This window comes from Opisthocomus hoazin, chromosome 3 (assembly GCF_030867145.1).
Source record: "Opisthocomus hoazin isolate bOpiHoa1 chromosome 3, bOpiHoa1.hap1, whole genome shotgun sequence".
In the NCBI taxonomy this organism is placed as follows: domain Eukaryota; kingdom Metazoa; phylum Chordata; class Aves; order Opisthocomiformes; family Opisthocomidae; genus Opisthocomus; species Opisthocomus hoazin.
The window spans coordinates 75,859,439-75,874,446 of NC_134416.1; positions in this window are offsets into that span (position 1 = coordinate 75,859,439).

The following is a 15,008-nucleotide window of genomic DNA, read 5'->3' on the forward strand; positions in this document are numbered from 1 at the left end:
ACTTTAGTTTAAGTTCCTTACAATACTCAAAATATTTTAACAAATATAAAAATTATAAAATATTCAATTCCATCTTGATTTGGGATTAAATTCCTTTTTTGGTCAGTCCTAGTATAATGTAACTAAATTTATTTCCGTGTCCTAAAAAATAAGTATGCAATGGTAGCATGTGCAAAAACTGATCTGCTAAGACAGCTTGTCTTTTGATTTGAATGACAAAATTCAAAGTTTTCCATTTGTTAAAAAGAACAAACCGTGTGAGAATAACTGAGAAGTGTTTGGAGAGACTGAGATCAGTGCTGCTGATCTCTGGGTTCAGAGCCAGTTCAGTTTCCCAGGTCTGTGTCCAGGGATGAGGGACATCAGTCTTTCACTGGAGTGTGCTAAAAGGCCGGACTCAATCTAACTCTTGTGCAGTCTGGTGTGTTAGTCTGACACTGCTGTTGGGGAGCTCTGGCACCTGAAACACCCCGTATTTTCAAGCAGAGGTATTCTGATTTATTTTTCCTGTTTCACAGAGTTTACCATCCACCCACAGAAGATGCAACATTGTCCGTAATGGGAGCCTTTCGTTCTTCCATGCATCAGTTACAGGTTAAAAAATAAATTACTTGGCACTGATAGAAAGCGTTTCCTGCACGCTGGCTCTGTGTGTCAAGCACAGCTGGTAGTTGTGCCAGGGGCTCTTGGGTTGCACTGGCACACGTGGCAGTGTGGGCTAAGGTGTTGGTAATGCTGATGGGAATACTGAGATGGAGGGGTGTGTGAAACACAGCCCTGTATACGTCAGTGTACCCCACAGAATACCAGAGGAGTACTGATTGCTGATGAATTTCATCCTACTTAAGTTTAACTTTGGCCTTCGGAGCTTCCTGTGTTGGGACAAAAGCCCTGAGCTTTTAGACCTGGTAAATTCTCATTTGAAATTAAATACTGAATATTACTCCTTGCAAACTACAAAGCAATTTATTACCCTTTTTGAGTATGTGGGTCCTCAGCTCTAACCTGGATAGCTCTGCTCATGCATGTTCAGAAGAATTAGTACAAATGTAGTACAAATGTGGTATAGCTCTTCAGCTTTGCATTCATTTATACAGATTCCAAGTTAGCATGATCTTGCTGGTTTCAAAAGGGGCCAACTTGCATCTGTATAGTACTTAGCCTAAAAGGATTTAGTGACTCCAGCCTTCTGGTTACATGCTAAAAACTGCAGTGCCTTTTGCTTTGAGGATACTTGGAATCCAGACAGGAACCATTTGTGGCTCAGAAGAGTCACCGCTGTGTTATTTTCACCTGTGCTGCTGGGCTTTTTGTTTAGTTTGAGAAATACTATTACAAGAATATCTACTCCTGTTGCTTAGGTGTTCCTCAGAAATCTGGTTGCTGAGAACACTTGCATTTTGAATAATGTCATTTCTGACATCTGTGAGAATTGGTCGCAGTAAATTTACTGTGATATTGCACGTCTGCTACTTCTGTAGCTCTGCTTGCTGCATCAAAGATGTCGGAGCAAGGGCAAGAGTCTCTCGCTGGCTCCGGCACGCAGCTGGGAATGTACCACCTCCCTGTAGGAGCTCTTCCTTACGCAGTGCTTAACGTGCCTGCTCTTGAAGAGTAAAGCAGGAACTGAGGAGAAACAGAACTTCCAGCTCAAGTAAAGGTAGGACTGAACAGAGCCTAGGCTCTACACGGAAGGCCTGCAGGACCAAAGTGTGATTAGACCTTCTGCAGAAGCAGGAGGATGGCAATTTGCAAGGAGCTTTCCCTCCTTTTCCTTCTCTGCACTCCCCTTAGATTTTTACTGCGGAAAACAGGCAGTTCAGCTGCAGTCCCTGTGGCAGGGGGTGCAACAGCCAGCCCGAGCTCCCCCTGGGAGTGGGAAGGCTTCTTCCTCCTGTAAAGCCCTCTGTTCTTTCATGGCATGATGCAGGTCATATCGTTGTTTTCCTGTTTGTCCTCTGTTACTCAACTTGACAGATACAGCAGTGAGTACTCGGAACTGGCCTGGTTATAAAAGGGGAAAATAGTTTCAAGCTCCTAAGCTGTGTAACTAAGAAACTCCATCTTAACAACTGCTATACAAGGGGAGTCTTCAAGATTTGCTTAAATGGCATCACTTTCAAACACTGTCTCTTTCTCTGTTGAGGGGATAGGAAGAGTGTGTATATATATTAAAAAAATAAAACATAAAAGTGAATAACAAAAGTAGCTCCAAAAAGGGCAGAGAAGGCATCTCAACTGTAAACAGAATTATAAAGGAGGGAGTCTGCAATGACTATGGCAATACAGGTAATATAAATAATGTATGAATAAGGAGTGCTTTTTTCTACTGTGCCAGAGTAATCTTTGAATCAAGTTTTTATTTTAGTACAAACTATTGAAAAAATCTGTATATAACCTGGTTTTATTTATATGCATAGCGTTTGCTTTTGCAAATTCGTGCAATACTTTCATAGATTTCCCTGTTCAATTAAGACTGAATGTTGCTTGCTTTATTGCCATCTGTGTAAACTGTTTGGTTTTTTGTCATTACAAGGTTATGTAGATTGAGGACTTTTTAAGGCTAATGACTTAGAAAAGTGGTTTCCTGGTATATGAGGGAGTTTAGATGGCAGAGAATAGGAAAAATAAAATACTTTATGTAGCCATGATTACATTCAGCATATAATTAAAAAGATTGACTTACATATCATGTCTTGTTTCCTTAATCAGACCAATTATTATTCAAGTTTATCATCTGATGATACAATTAGGGCACTTGATGCCATGCAAATAACTATCAAATGCAATCCCACTTCCAAAGGGCTTTCAAACTAGTTCAGGGGAGAGACAAAATGGTTTATATTTGCACAATCAACCAAACGATGGTATATAAGTAGGCAGGTGTATGACATCTTCCTTCTAGTCAGTCTAAATACAGAAACATGAAAACGTACTCTGTTTTAATAACTGCTAAATAATAGAAATAATGCCACAAATCATTTCAGCAGACATTTTAGGAGCAGAAGTTGAGCCACGTGAACTGAGAGGGTTTCTGAGCATCCAAGTGCAAAGGGAACAATATTGTGTGGATTATCCAGGTATAGCAAGTAAGGAAGTCATAGAAACTGGAAGTAAAGCATTGGCAACGTGCCTTGAGAGGAAGCCCACATAGTGCAGAGTCCTTTCTGGAAAGATAATTGAAACCCTGGGCAAAAAATTTGTTCTCACAGTGATCCTGTTGCTTCATGGAAACAGGATCTTGATGGAACTGCACTGATTTTTTAAAAAGTTCATACCAGAAAAAAAGAAAATCTACTTTTCTAATGCAAGAATCTTGCTAGCCTTCTTGTATTCCCTATTTAAGAGGGGGAAAAAAAAAGGTAGGAATAGCTGAACTTTTGCAAAAGAGAATACATTTTTTTTATAGCCCCCAATGGACAAGGTACTGTGAACGTCTTGTGTCATGTTGCCAAGCAAAATTTGGTTTGCCGTAGTGTGAGAAGCAGTTATTTATATCTGTTCCCCAAATGGGTAAGGTTAGGTGCAGAGACTGTGTGGTGCTCAGCCACAGAGCAAAGCTGTCAGATCAGGGAGCTGGACTTGCAGGCTAAGTTGCGGTCCTCTGTCCGTGCCAGGGATGATGATGCCAGCTCCCAGAATGATTTACACGTGTTCTATGGGATGCCCTACTTGTGGAAAAATACTCTGTGGAGTTCTGTGCCGGAGAAGTTTCACACTGAAGACAATTGTATTACTGGCTGTAGCTGGTGCTAAGGAAGCAACAGGGTTGTGTGGCTGCATCAGGACTAAGCAGTTTACAAGACGGTGAAGCATTTGGTTCAGCGGCGATGAATTATTTTTCTACCTTCTTGAGTATGGCCAACTCAGTGTCCTCCTGAAGGGACGGGTTCGTCTCAGCTGCACCCTACTCCCCCTCTAGCAGTGACTGTCCCTTCCTTATCCTAGTTTGCTCTCCTTCATCGCTGCCAACACATGTGCCTCCCCTGCACACACAGCATGCAGTGTTAAATTCTGGTCATGCCGAGTGGGTAGAAGTGGGTGAGTTGCTGTTGTGCTGGAACAGATGGTGTCTGCAATGCAGCCACCAGCTATGTGCATGTGTTGTAGGTGGTTGCTAAAGGAAAAAGGGATAATTCAGAGATTTTGTTAAATAAGAGAAAATTAACAAACCTTTTCATTGGGGGTGGGACAATTAGAAAGTTGAGGTCAGTTTGGTTTTTTTCAGTGGCCAGTGGCTGTCAGTTGTTTGGTTTGTTTAGGTACAGGGAACTTGGTGCATTGGGCCAAGGTAACGTGACAGGGATGGGTAAAAGGAGAGCAATCTCACTGATTATTTTCTATCTCTTGATAACTTGAAAGTAGCCAGATTTCTGGACCACAGTACACAACTTCCAGGTATTCGTGTCTTCTTCCTCTGTTATGTCCCTATCACTTATTGCAACCAAGACGCCGACTCGGGTCGCCTGCCACTTGTACCTCACCTGCCCAGCCTGGTACCGCAGCCTGCAAGCTGGCACCTTGCCCCCTTTCCATCTCAGTGAGCAGCCTGCAGCCACCCATCAGGTTTCTCCTCCCATGGATCCCCAAAGTCTCTTGGCCTCCTGCCTCTCAGCTGAACTTCCCCAGGCCCACGTGTCCCTGCCCTGGGGCTGGTGTGCTGTGCCCCGTCCTTGGAGACCCCCCTCTCTCTAAGGAGACAATTTAGAGAAGATGCAAAAGAGCCACTGAGGGCAACGGTGGGCAGATCACCCCAAGGGCGCTGGTGACCTGTAATGGCCCACTCCTCCACCCTGGATTTATGGCCCTGTGCTGGGTTTTAGGGCATTTTGGATGTGTCCCATGAGATCCCAGCCAACTCATCTCATCTGTGCTAATGTTTTTCCTTTAGGAAGGGCATCAAATGTTGGGTGCGTGAGTGTAGGTTTTTTTACAAAGTTTTTTCTTTACAAAGTTTTTTCTTTAGTAATAACGAGTTATCCTGATAAAAGTACTTTTTCTTGCAGTGTTTCATTTGTGATGGATAGAGTGTTTTAGCTAAAGAGATTTTGATCTACATGAAGGAAGGTCTGGCAAAACTTGGAGGAGCAGGTAGAGCATTCATGTCCAAGAGCTTGCAAACAATTTTTTTTTTCCCCACGAAATGAATTGCAGATGTCTCTTGAAGACCTGTGGTACCAACAATAAGCATTCTATTCCCTGGTTCATTTGTGCAGCAAAGAGTCTGACTTCAGGGGAGCTGCAACCCAAGCTTTACTGCCTTCTCAGTAACATTGTACTGTGAGCCTCTGTCTAATAAAATTAGAAGATAATTCACATATGTTGTATAGTTCACAGCTTGATTTTTCATGCTGAGTGGTGTAAGGTATTTATCAACTGGTTTAATAGATTAGATCTCTGCCTGCACCTCCCCACGCTCCACTGCGTGTGGATGGAGGCTGACAGCTCTGCCTTTATAAAAGCGTTCCTTGCTCAACCCCGTGACTAATGCAGATAATTATTTTTAAAACAGCTCTGGATGCCACTGCAGTGCACTTTCATGTGCATGCAGAAATGTGTATTTACATTCATCTGGCATTTGTGAACCCCAGGGTGCTGTGTAAATCTTACTCTTACCCTGTGCAGTTTAAAGAAATACTTTGTAAGGCTAGCGTCACAGTCGGGAGCCAGCTCGTGTGGTCTGGATGTCCACAGATAGGAAACGGTGAGTGTAAAATAAATAAAGATAAACATGAAAGCAGTCTCATTTCATGGCACATTGTTAAAATCCTGTATTCCCAAAGACCCTCGAGGTTGGTCCATTTCACACAGTGACCGATTATTTCTCCTTTCCAAACCTAGCTGAATGTGGAAAAGAAAAACCCACTTCAAAACTGAAACAACAGGGGAAAAAAGAATCTCAAAAAAAAACCCTAAAACCCCAAGCTTCTCTTAGTTTTTACATCCTGGTATGGCAATGGGTTAAAAACTGAATTGATTTGATGTGATTGTTTTTTATAAAGTTGGTGATGGTTGTTGCTTTCTGTCTTGGTTGGTTACTGCATGTTCACATATAATTAGGTAATTTGTTCCAGTGCTTTTCTAGGAACTGAAATTGAAGACACTTGCTCTATTATCCTTGGACATTTCAGTCATTTTTTTTGAGATGAACATCTTGCTTGTCTCTTTTCCCATTATCCAATGCCATTCATTCTCCAAGTGCTCAGCAAAGACGTCTCGTGGTTCTGACGTGTTCCCCCGCCGGGTGTTCTGACGAGCACCCTGGGTGCATTTCCTCAGGTCTAGCCAGTTAAATATGCTTAGGTGTTTTCTACCTTACCAGACTACTCTTTGCTTTGCTCCTTTTCTGCTCCCATCTTAGCTCTTCCGCCCCTTCCCAGAGGGTTATTCTTCTGCCCGTCCGCGCCCTGGCTGGATCCTTTTCAGTGAATACTAAAGCCAAGCGGCATTAATTGCTCTGATCCTCAGTGCCAGCTGCTCCCTTCCCGCTGAGAAGTGATCATTATTGTCTTGCTGATATATTAGTTTACATACTTTCCTGTTAATGTTGCTGTTCTCCGTCTCTGGCCTTCCATTTTACCCTTATGAATTTATGGTCTTCTGTCATGCTTCTCCTGAAGAACTCGCCCTACTTCCTCTTTTTCTTATTCTTCTCAAGTTTCAGGCTGTTGCATAGCTCCTGACGAGCCAAGCTGCTCGCCTGCTACTCTTCCTCCACACTGGCATAGCAACTGTGTCTGCTTTTAATACTTTTGCTTTAGGGAGCTGCCCATCCTCCGAAACTCCTTCTTCCCTTTACCTTTCCAGAAAATCATGGCCATTGTGTCCCAAGAAGCTCTTGAGCCTCCTGCCTGTGTCATAGCTTTCTGTTGCGAAAGGAAAAAGGCTACCAAAGTCTCCAACAGATGGCTTAAAAAAATATTAAAAGACAATAAATTGAAGCTGTCTACCTGATGTTCCTTGTTAGACGACCTGTAGTAGACCTCTCGTGTGTCCCATGCTGATTCTTTCATTTTTATTAGTAAGTAGAGACTTCTAAGTTTACCCTTGTGTCCTGTCAGAATAAAGACAGAATATAAAAATAAACAGATTCATTGATACTCCAAACTAATCATTTTTTTTCTTGTTGGCCCTTCCTAAACAGCTATAAACTTATTTTTTTAATAGTCCAGTCACATGTCACCTAACAAGCTTTTGGTATTCTAGTTGCTTTCTGATCAATTACTTCAGTTCCTTTTCAACAGGTCTATTTTTTTTAAAGGAAAATTTTCCACAGAGTGATTTTATTTTTAAAATAAATTTTAAAAAAGTAAGTTTTGCTAAAAACCTTCTAATTTCATGGAGATTTGTTTTTATGGTCAAATTTATTCTAGGAAAGCTGTTTGTTTGCTTGCTTTCTGCTGTCAGCACAAACACAGTGTGGAGCACAGAGGGAGTCTGGTGAAAAAGGTTGGGAGAAGCGTCTGTGCATGCCAGTGAGGCAGGGAAAGCACGTTTGTGTCGGTGGTAAGCAGGCAGTTCTGGGAAAGAGGAGACAGGACATCCTCCCTGAGTACCCCCAAGCTCTGCCCATATTTAACAGAAAAGAAAAAAAAAAAAAGAGCCTGGACTTGGTTCACTCATCCAGCCCTTGGAAGGACGAATGAACCCAGCGGATGGCTTTGATGCGTCTTCCTCGCCACCTGCGGCTCCCCGCACCCCGAGTGCCAGCGCTGCCGTAGCGTGGGCTCGGTGGGTGACTCCCAAGGGGGCTCTCGTGCTCCTCGGAGCACCTCTGCCGCTGCTCGCTGACCGCAGAGGAAGGAGCCTGACAGCTGACGGATGTCACCACCGGCCACGCAGCTGGCGGAGAAGCGGGAGGCAGCTGCTGTGTCTGGTCTCGGTGGCAGCCGAGTGTCCAGCTGGTAGCTGCGCCCCTGCTGAAGGCTGCTCAGCCAGCAGCGACGAGAAGCGGAGCACGCAGTGCCGCATTTTCATTGCTTAACGACTCCTGTTTTGCAGCAGCTAAGCATAAAAAAACCAAAAGGCCTCTGAAGAAGGTTACTGTGAATTCATGGGGCTATTTTCTTTTGCTTTGCAGCCCACAGCATTGATTAGCTAAAGCGAAATATGTCATCGTGACATTTTATCCCCTGCCTTGAAAAATGGAGCAAGGTAATTAGCAGGTTGGAGAAGCTGGTTACCTCAGCCGCACGCTGCCTCGCCAGGAGCTCCTGTAAGGTCTCTTGGCACTTCGGGTCTGCTTGGATTTTATGTGCGATTTTTTTTTTGCACATCAGTTTTCTGCTCCTAATGAATCCAAGAACAATAAAGATGGATTTCTGCAGTCACCATTCCTCACTTTCAAGGAGGGAACGTGGTGGTGCATGCAGTGACTCTTTAATGCGCTGCTATGTCTGTTCCCTCTTCTGGTGATGAAGCAACGAGCAGCAGATCTGTGCACTAAAAATGACCTGCTGTCCAGCCCTGAGGTCCACCTGGCCCGTCTGCCATCGATTCCTGCTGGGTAAAGCAGGAAGGCTGGCTCGCTTGCTGTTTTCAAAGTACAAGGTGATATTGTGAAAGCTGACCTAAATGATTTCCATCAGCATTTCTGTTGGACGCATCTGGCTTTCGCAGTTCTCGTGGAAAGCGCCTGCTATCCACAGGAGTAAAGAACTTCTTGTAATGAAAAAGAATACATCCAATAGAATTAATGATTTTTAGTCAATCCAGATTTCATAATTCTTCCTCAATTATATTTTAGGTTTTACCAGGCAGCCTCCCTTGCCTGACGTCGCCCACGGGGAGCAGCGGTCTTCCTCCTACCCTACACCCAGCGAGGCACGCTTTGCATGAGCCTGACTGCAAGCCCAGTGTGCAGAAGAGACTGGGCTCAGAAACGACAAACTGCAGCTCTCATCAGGCCCTCAGTGGCACTTAGAGCTAAAACCACTCCAGTATTATTTTTTCATCCCCGCTTTCATCTCATTTTCCATGAAAACTATTAACAATGCAACTTTTTTCATCAAAAGTTTTCCCTTGGGCTAGAATTTCATTTTCTGCCCTCTTGAAATTCTTGTTTGTTAGACCCCAGGGGAGGAATGCAATATCTGAGTCTGGGATACTGAAGCAGCACATGTACAATACTCTGACAAGCAATAGGAAAGCGAATCTATTGTATTTGCATCTCGCAGCAGCTGATGCTAATATGCAAAGCTAAACTAAATCCAAGTGATATCATAAATTTATGATCAATACTTAACAAGCTGCTTACTTAGTAATCAGAAAGGCTAATGCTGATTAGATCTTTCTGGAAATACGCTGCCCTGCAATAAGTAATATTTTTATCTGCTTGCTTAAATGAATTAGACTTGAAAGCACTAAAGGGCTTAAAACCAGAAAAAAAAAAAGTCTTTTGTTCAAGCGGTATAAATGCTTCTTAAATCTAATGCCTTAGAGGTAGTCTGGTTTTTTTAAACAGTAGTAAGTGCATTGTTAGCAAATCCTGTTGGAACACTTCTGCAAACAGCAATTTGAAAGAGAAATGCAATGAATAGAGCCAATCCGGAGCAGCAGTTTCAGCCTGGCATGGTCGTTATCCGAATTGACTGCCAACCAGCACATGGGCAGAGGTCCATGTTGCTGGGTTTGTACAAGTGCTAGGAGGTTTCCTGGAGCCCATGAGAGGAAAGGGATGGCCTCCATGTTCCCTCTTCTTCCCCCTTTCCTTTCCCTTCCTGGTTGCGCCCCCCCCCCCCCAATGATTTCTGAGGAGCACTTTCTCGATGTCTGCGGTGTCTCGAGACAGCAGGGGTGCATGTGTATCCTGCGGTAGCAAATGGGGAGGGGGGTGTCACAAAGCTCCTTAGGACTCCTTATTTTTCAGTCTCTGTGCAGTTTGTGCCTGAAGCTGGATTCATGCTAAAGGAAACATCTGTAACTTGTAAGGTCAGGGAGGTGAGCAGTCCCCACCGCAGCGTGGTACCCAGCCAAACGGATGCTCAGCCTGCCCAGGTTACAATATGTGCTTAGACGAGCGTTTACCCATCTGGTGGGTGGGATGCCCGCTTCCCAGGTGGTGCCCAGGTTGACTCGGCAGCTCTTACGAATGGGTTTTAGTTCAGCCAACCCTCTGGCTAGACAGGAATGAAGAGAGGACGGACCCGACCCTCCGGGTTACAACAAGCGGGGCCAAGCCCTGCAGCAAGGACAGGGACGTCACCTTGATGAATGGCAGACGAGGCTGTCGAGAGGGTGCCTACATGGTGCTGCCAGCAGGCACAGCCACCTGAGCTTTGAGGCTGGTGGGTCTCAGTGTGGCTCTCCTAGGAAGCTAACCGGCAGCCATCAGTGCTGGCAACAGGCAGGGGAAGGCAGCGGGGGGATGCGCTGGGCCAGGGGCACCTGGTGAACGTCAGAAACCAGCCTGCTGTGAGATGTTCAGAGATTAAAATGGCTGTAAGCGTGAGGTGCTCAGGTTTGCTGCTCAAGAGGGTTGTTTCCCAGAGCTTGAAAGGAGGGAAGAGCTGGTGCTCCGGGCGGCTTTGGGGATGTTGCTATGGCCACCGGGAAGCTCGGGAGAAAGAGGGGGGACCTACGGGAGCACAGAATGTGGGCAACAAGGCGGCTGCAAGGCAAACCTCCATTAATCATTTTGGGAATAGTTCCCTGCCGATCCGCATCACGCAGCAGCCTAACATCCAGCTGAGGCTGCCCTGAAACCTCTGAAGAAGTTTGCCTGTCTTTATTCTGCACAGGAGCATGATACATATGCTGGTTGAGCAGAAGCATAAAGGATTTTTTTTTTTTTTTTTTGCATGCATAGCCTGTGTCCATGTCTGCTGTTGGATTGGTGAACGGGAATTTATTTAATAACAGAAGCAATGCAAAATTTTTTGCCTCCTTTGGTCCTCTGTAAGGTGCTGCCAGCTGGGCTGGTACAGTCCTCGGCTCCAGTGCACTGGGCTTGGATGTAGCTGGGTAACTGTTTTCCACTCCCATGTATTATTCACTGTAAGATTTGAATATTTTATCTCAGGCAGGTTCTTGACATTCACTTAAATTCACTTTCTCTTCCTTCCCCTTTCGTCCCCCACAGCCCAGGGAACAAGTAAGGTGAAAACACAAAGTCAGTATCCAAATTGGCCCCTGTGAGCAAGGAGGTTGAGAGATGCTGATGGAAGCTGGCTGTAATTGGAAACAACTGTTGTATGGAGAAGGCAGAGCTGAGAGAGATGTAAAAAGCCCTTGTGTTTTCTTCAGTGCTTAGAAATATGTGGTTAATTTATTCCTGGGATGCGAGGTGCCACTTCTGGAGAAAAGGATACAGGCAGAGAAAACATCTTCTCTGGCAGGTTTTCTTGCATCAAGTATTCTTTAATCTCTATTTCTGCTGCCTGTATCATTATGAGGGAACATATGCTCAGCTTTAAGAGGAGTGACTGAAAGGTGACACGTTTCCCTACAGCTCAGCTTACAGCCCGCTGACTTTAGTGGCTGCTGGTGCTCCTGAAGTGCTTGGGAGGTGACTCTGTTACTGGGATAGGAGCTGGATGCGCCGCTTGATCCCCTGTAATCGTGGGAATTGCTAAGTGGTAAATCCTTGTTGTACCAATTTGCCGTGTCGCTTGTAATTGCAGGACCTTCCTTGGAGCAATGGGTAAGCAAAGGGGATTCTCAGACAGCGGGTTATGCAGATCTGCTGCAGTCTCTGCCACTTAATGTGATGGCTTAGCTTATTCAAGTGGAAGGCTAGAATAAGAAAATAAACCCTGGAAACCGCTGCGAATGGCCAGCTCTAATCAGAAGGATGATCATGGGCTCATCTCAAAGCTCCACTTGGCTGGAAGCTGTGTCCTCAGGAAAAGGAGGGATCTTAGAGGCTGCCTAATCTAACATGTGGCATCTCACATGCTTGTTTGTAGCCTATTTGTGGATCCGAGTCTGCTCTCCGGAATCTCCTGTACTTGTCAGCTTGAAAGTACCATCCTGCCTGAGCCTGCGTAACAGCCTCCCAGCCAGCACCCAGGGAAATCCCAGCTCTGTGGAAGTCAAATGGCTTGAAAAAAGTGGAGGTTTTTGTTGTGGGTCTTGGGCAGCTACTTTATGCTTTTATTAGTCCAGATGTTCAGAACTGAAATTATCTGCCTTGAGAAGCTGGGCTTCTTTCTCTTACTGGGACTGGTGCTACTACGCTATCCAAAGAGCAATCATCACTACTTCTGCAGTACCCTGGATGGATTCCTCTCCGTTAGTGTTTGCAGATGTCACTGATGGGTTTTCTGGCTCGTATTCATATGGAGGAAACCCACCCCTCCCTTGGTTGTAGCTTGTAAAGCAAATTGGTGCCATGGCAGACCTCTGCGATCTGGTGCTTGTCCTCCTTTCAGAGACAGTGCGTCATTTTTCCGGCTGTATTTTGCCAGCTGGACAAGCATGCTCTCTGTTCCCTCTCCTCCCTTTTGACACATTGCTGGGGACCAAGATTTGCTCTGTCTATGATTTCTGTGAGCAAGGTGGAGAGGTGTGGGCTTCTTTGCTCATCTGTTTTTCTCATCTTCTTCACTTGTGCTGGGGCAGCTGGTCTCCTGGAGAGTGCACAATCTGTAATTACAGCAGTTACCAAGTGTTTAGGCCATGAGAAGGTCAGCTGACTGCTGAAGAACCTAACCGGTCTTTGGGTTTTCCTTAACGGATGCAGCACCAACCACTCTTTGGTAGCAGAGGTGGCCGCTTGCAGGAAATAACTCCTCAGTAACTTCTGAGTGCTTGCATCACCCTCTTCCACTCAGCACCTCCTCTGGTCCTGCTGTTTCTCCCAGGCACTACTGATTTCTTCTTTTCTGATAGTTTAGGTCTTCCTTCCCCCAGGAGACCCAAAATCAGTTTGGCACAATGTGCTGCTGCTCTGTGCTCGCCTGTAAATTTGCAGTACTGAGCAGTCAAGCAGCTGCACACAGAATGAAGCACAGAGCCTCTGTCCAGCTCCGCAGTGCCGAGGGGCATGACTCTGTGGCTTTTTCTGGTTACAGACTCCTTCACTCCTAAGATGCCTTCAGTCTGCAGCTGTACAAGTGACTACAAGCTTCACAGACTGCCCAGGGAAGTGGTGGACTCACCATCTGTGGAGGTGTTCAAAAAACGTGTAAATGTGGCACTTTCAGACATGGTTTAGCAGGCATGGTGGTGTTGGGTTGATAGTTGGGCTTGATGATCTGAGAGGTCTTTTCCAACCTTAATGATTCTATGATATAAACACTCTTTATTTTTTGAATTGGAAAGGATTGCGACAAAAAGCTGAATGTTGCAATGGCCTTCCTTCCACAGAAGCACGAGTAACCTCTTAGAGGAAGAGGAAAGGTAGCGCGTGACAGATCGCAAAGCTGGTATGTTATCCTGCAGGCCCAAGTAAATGTAGGTGGGCCAGGTAAATGTTCCAGCCTTTCCACTTGAAAAAAAAACATATCTTTTTTCTTCTGGCACTGGGCCAAATAGTAGCAAACTTCTGGATGAGCTTTCTACTAAAGCAAGCTGGAGTATCGGCTGCTCAAAGCACATCTTGTTTTATTTATTTGAATTTACTGGCTTTAGAGCAAAGGTCATCTCAAGCAGTGTACAGAGAAGTCCCTTCTCAAAGCAAGTTCATCCTTATGAGGCTGGAGTTGTAGTTTTGCAGGTTTTCTCTCTAAATACAGGGAATAAACCTCAGAGCAAGCTGCTAGCTTCATGCCACCATTTTTCTCAAAAGAAGACTCCTATATTAAAAAAAAAAAAAAAGGAAGAAAGAAAAAAGCCCCAATCCCTAACACTACAATATTTTTTTGAAGATTAAAAACTTGCTGGGAAGAAACAGACAATCTAAGAGGGCCACGTAGTGATACGACCAGTGACAAGGCACAGCAAGGACTATGGCAGGTCCCAGCCTCATCACCAGGGTGCTCCACGCAGCAGAAGAGAAATGGACAATGACACACTGGTGCCTACATTCCCAGGCACGCTGGGGTCCCCACCTGAAACTGGGCTCGTAGGTCTCTTGAGAGCACCTAGCTCAACTGGGGCACCTGGTCTGGATGGATTAACGCTGTTGCTAGAGAGAGGAAAGCAACCATGGGTGTTGTGAAAGAGCCTGCGCCAGATCCTACCTCTTCCAAAGCCCAAGATAATATCTTCTCTGCAAGGGAGAGTTACCGTGTAGTTCCAAGGCAAAAGTATGACTAAACCCAGTTGCTTTAAAGCTTTTTTTTGGTATTTTTTGAGGCTACATGGCAGGCCATATAAGTTCTTTACTGCTTTTTGCTGCTGGATTTCTACGTGCCCTTAAGGGCTGTGTAGTCAGCATACTGCAGGCTGCACCTTTGCATAAAAAGCCTGGCCTTTAGCTAAGCTTGCAGGAGAGCCCTTTATTTCTCCTGTCATTTTCCCTACAGCCAGATGCACCCGACTCATAAAACAGTAAGAGCAAGAGCGTTCATGCCCAAGGAAGCAAGCAAAATCCTTGAGACAACAGAGTTAAAATACTGAGCAAATTGGCAGGCTTCTTGCCGAACCAGCCCACGGGCTGTTTAGCCGGACACTGTGGTCACCTTCCACAGGAATACTTGCAGGTAAAATCGTCTCGCCTGCTCAGCCTGCAAGCATTGGTGGGGGTGCAGTTACGAGCCCGTTCGGTGCCTTAGACAGGGATAGACCGTGAGGTCTTCACCTTCACAGAAGTTGGCAAATTGGCCTAACAGAGCTTAATGCGTAACTTTTGCTAGGAAAGAGCTGGGGCAGGTGAGCCGAGGCAATCCATTTTGGCAGCCCACTGTTTCCCGGGACCATGGGAACGCGTGCATGTTTTCCAAGGAGTGCATCTGGTTTCAGGAATCATCTGATGAACCACGCGCTTCACGTGCAAGCTGCCTTCCTCTAGCACCAGCAAGGGGCTTGCAGCATCTGCACCGAGACCTGGACGCCCTGCCTCTCTGAAGGGCATTGAAGGCTTTCTCAGGCAACACAGGGAAGCCCTGGCGTCCTAAAGCTTGTCT